We start from the raw sequence: 5,000 nt of genomic DNA on the forward strand, positions 1-5,000 counted from the left end.
ATAAATTTGATCCAAATTCCAAAATGTGGACAGTGGGCGCCGACTCACTCCAGCCAGCGACGCAGAGCTTGAGCATGTAGTGACGAACGACGCCCTTGCCAAGGGGGTAGATCTGCAGGCAGAGGTGAAGGCCGTACAGGGCAAACCAGGTGAAGGTGGCCAGCAGGGCGTAGTGCATGGCGGCGGCCATGACGCGGCAGCCTGCGGTGCTCCTGAGGTCGGCCACCGAGGCGTTGGTCAGGAAGGTGAGATTGAGCAGGAACAGGGCGATGAAGAGCTGGACGAGGATCTGCGTGTCCCGGTTGGCCTTGTTCCGCCTGCAAGGGGAGCGGGGGAAATGACGTTGGCTTCCATTGGTACACAATCGGCATATGTGATTGTGTACTTTGTACCACAGCTCGAGGGATTCAAACCAAGCGAGACGCAGGAGCAACGGGGTGAACTCTGAGCACATTCAACCGCCTCATTTCCATACCGTCCATATTTACATGCGTATCGAGCACGAAAAGTCCATTAATCTGGAGAACGACGCATGTCACTCATAATGGCAAGTTACATTTGAGCGTATTTCTATCTATCTTTATATACTGTAGATCCCCTTACCTGAGTAGGAAGTGTCTGAAGAGCCCTATGGCCAGAAAGAACAGGGACAGCCCGCAGCCGACGTAGGTGATGTAGGTGAGGGAGTTCAGGTCAGCGGCCGAGATGGTCGTGTTCAGCGGAGACTAGAGGGGTGCAAAACAAAGCATCGTAACAAATCAACGCCCGACCGTCGCGGGAGGAAGACGTGAAAACGAAGATGAAAATTAAACATACAAGTGATGTATGTTTTTATATCACATATACGCTTTAGTAGTGAAGTTTACAGAATCGGACAAGAGCACAGGGCAGACAGCCTTGCTCTTCGAAGCGCTCGGTTCTCTGCCCAGTACGAATGCAAATGGGACTAAATCAACATTCAGCTGTTCTATGCAGATATTGCAATGGATGGGAAACATACCATAATGACGGCGAAGAAGGTCAAGTGCGAGCACTTGCAGGTAATGTCGTTTCCATCCACAGATGTGTTACATCCATTCTCCGTCCAGTTCGGCCGACTCCCTACAGGAAAGTAACTTGATAGTTTGATTTTTTAATGTAAAAAGCTTGACTGGCAGTCAAGGTCTCATGCTAGCTAATGTATTTATTTATTGTTTATCTATTTTTAAATAGCAGTAAATTCTAGATTTTTTTTCCCTGTGAATTCACTCATGATGTAGGAAGGATTTGATTGATTTTTCTTCCACATAACAGGAGGAAGAGGGGGGGGGGGGTACCTTCACCGTTCCACGATCGACAAGATGCACTCCCGATCTAGAGATGTGACAAGAGAACCCTCTGAATATATTCATGCATATCTATTTTAATAAAAAACAAAACAAAAAACGAGTTCCTATCGTAAAACCAAAGCAGTTACTGACATACCTCTGTGACATTTCGGAAATTGATCAATATTTCGTCTGTGAGATTGGAAATGGTGGCTCCCATTTCAATGGCTAACACCTCATTCAGCAGCACAGTGCTATTTATCTCATCCTGTAAAAAAAAAAATTATAATAATAAATGGGCAAAATGTCCCCCCCCAAACAGTGAAAACGACACAAAAGCCCATCCAAAGTTACGCTGTGATTCTCTCTTTTATTTACCTTTGCCATATTAGGGAATCGAAAAGTGGCTGCATACGCTGTCCCATTACTTAAACGGAACGCCTGCTCAAACGCTTCCTTTGACACTGAAACGGATGTCGGGAAGCTGGGCAGAAAATCTCCATTCCCTAAAATCTGCAGGAAGAGAAAAATTTGGTGAGACCTTTTGGGGATTTTGAAAGGTCTGCAATGAAAATGATGATTATTACACGGCTCTGTGCTTTTCTCGATTCGGATTGGTCAATAGGCGCGATCCGCGGTGACTTATTTCTGGATAATGACTGCTCTTCTGTAAATAATGAGTGTTGTCACGGGCAACCATTTCTCCTGGAGTCACGAACTTCATATCATGCGGCCTACATGCTAATGCTAACCCTGGCTGGCGGCGACGCCTTGTGATGCTACATGGAAGCTACAATGGAAGCCTTGAAGTGATGGACGTGGAGATGTCACATTTTGCATTTCACCAGCGGTAAGTAGCTTAGTCATATGTAGGCCAAGAGTTTGCTACGTGGTTGCAGCGTCAGCTACGTTGACCTTTTCTTAGCGGAAGCTCTTGAACTAGGCTATACGAGTTCAAAAGTTCAATAAGGATTTCCAATCAATATTCCCTCTCAATGTATTATTTTTATTAAGTAGCCACGTAATAAGCCAGCAACCAATTAGCTTTCTGCATGCTAGCTGGCTACCTTAAACAATAGTTATATCAGCTCACCTGTAAAACGGAGCGACACAAACAGTAAAATTACCCAGTTATCCCAGTCGCTCTTGTCCGATCAAATTACGTCTGGAACAACTTGTTATATACCGAAATTATACAGCTCTCTCTCACGCTATTGTAGCCCATTTTGGGGTTAGGGTTAAGTTTTTTTCAGTTGTACAATTGCTGCCATAAATCGTTTTCAAACGACAATCAGAGGACCAGTGTCAACCTTTCCAGGTTAGCTGTAGCAAGTCGTGTCAGCAACTGGGATGGTTATCATGGTTATCATCGTGATTGCACTTACGTCTATGGAGGAATTGGAGGAGGTATAGGCAAAAGAGACTCGATCGAGGTCGACTTTCTCCGTCTTTTTCACGATGGCGCCCTTGACGTTCCCAATGAACACTGTGGCCAAAGAGCCGTTCATGAAGGAGACAAGCTTGTGCATGTTGTTCATGAAGTCACTGTCAAAGCAAACAGGCAACTTTTAGTCCTCAGGAGTGAGAATCAAAGTCTGCCAGGGAGGTGCTGCTTTTCGGCCATGCCGTGACTAGACCGACAGAGGAATTCGAGTATACAAAGGTGAGGCTTGAGATGAAACTGATTTGTCAGCGTCTGAGGACGCTTGTGAAAGCAGAGAGAAAATGGAAGCCGAAGGAAGTAGACCAAGCACTTGGACAAAATGACAACGTACGCCAGGTTCAGGGGATGGAGGACGGGGTTTGGGTCAGATAATGGGTGGAAATCTTGGCGCCAGGCCACATGGTCAAGGGAGGCGCCAGATGTTTGCTTGTCAGATTCGGCGGCAGGAGGAAGCTGGGAGGAGTGCACGGCCAGTTTGGGAGGAAAACCAAGTTCAGTGGATGAATTGAGAGTGTAGGGAGGAGGAAGATTAGCTTGCGAGATTTGCGGAGCGTGGAAGAAGAGGCCCGTATGAGACCAGTGGCACTCAGCACGCATTAACGGTGACATCGGAATTAGCCGCTGGGCAGGCCCCTACGGTATTGATGGTGGTCCACGAGGAGACCCTGACTCTCAAACTTAGGGACAAATGTGTTAAGTTGTTTGGCTCGAATGGGCTTCTGTGTGCAGATGTGGACCCTACTAAACATCTTAAATATACAGTATATTTCCTTTCAAGTCTATTTCTATGGGTTATTTCAGAGTCAGACATTCAAAGGTTTTGCGCCTACGCTGCCTTAACGGGGTCAAGGTTCTTTCCGTCTTGGTCTTCCAACTGCGCATCATAGTAGATCTCTTCAAAATCAGGGTTGCAGCTGTAGCAGTTGTACCTTGGATCAGTTATATTGATGATGTATTTGTTTCTAAAGTCAAAATCTGATCCTAAGAAGAAAAAAAAAAAAACAGAGGGACATGGGAATTCAGGCCCAGTATCGTCATCCAGCGGGACTTTATTAGCAGTTGTCATTATGTTATATCTCCCACATGGCATCAGAACTATGACGAGACATGTAATGTGCTATGCAAATAACCAGACGTTAGTGAATGAGTGCTCTTGTTGTTCATGCTGACGCAAACACCTGTTCTCTTGCAGTATCCATTTTCATACGGAGCCCGAGCACATCTGTCCGTTCGGAAACAGGAAATGCTGCATTTGGCTGTAAATGCCAAACATTTTAGAAAATATCACAATACTGTAAGATACTGAGCCTGAAATTGAAAGTGAAGTCTACACGTGGTTGTCCATCAATCAAACACATGGAATCGTAGAAGAATTGAGGCTACCTGTATTGGATGTTTGGTTGAGAGAGCAGTTTGGATTTAATCTACAATCTGGAAAACAACAGAATGTTCTTGTGAACAATAGCACTTTTTTTTTTTAACAGGCCTTGGTTTAAAATATACTGTTGGTTTGAAATACAAAGTGTAACATTTTGCAATTTCTACGGTTAGATGCAGTTGGCTGCTGACACCTCTGTTGTCGTTCAGGAAAACGTTGTCCAAGCACTGCCTCCTCAGAAGGGTGCACAGACACAGCCGCAGACCGACGTTGCGCTTGGAAATAACCAGGTATTGTGCCTCCATTTGAACCAGATGCAGTCCCTGCATGCTGTATGAGTCTAATTATTGAACGAGGAAATGCAAAGTTGGATTTTTAGGGACATGGGAAGCAGGATGCGAATGAAACCTATCTACAGGAATAACTGGTCACTCACCGTATTGGTTGATCGAGGTTTTTTTCGGCATCAGGAAACATTTGCTGTCATTTGGGGCTGTGACAGGGTAAATCTTCAGAAATCCTTGGGAAAAATCATAATCTGTTACCTGAAATGACCATGACCACGAGAACACTTGTTTAAAGGGAATTTCACAAACTGGTTGGGCTGTTGTGTATATCCGCACATTGGTGACTTATCTTAGGCACCCGGCAAGACAAACAGTACACTTTCAAGTACTGCCTCATTATAATAACATTTTGCATTTCTAGTTTGATAACGTATTCTGCAGAAGGCATAAAAATGTCAAGCCTATCACGTCAGTGATTCAGCCACTGAAATTTAGGCGAGCATTTAGGCGATAATGGCGCCGCCCCTAGCGGTCGCCTGCGCCGGCGCTCCGGTTATTACATTTCACTGCATATATGTATGGAA

The sequence above is a fragment of the Zeus faber genome (genome assembly GCF_960531495.2).
Source record: "Zeus faber genome assembly, chromosome: 2".
NCBI lineage: Eukaryota > Metazoa > Chordata > Actinopteri > Zeiformes > Zeidae > Zeus > Zeus faber.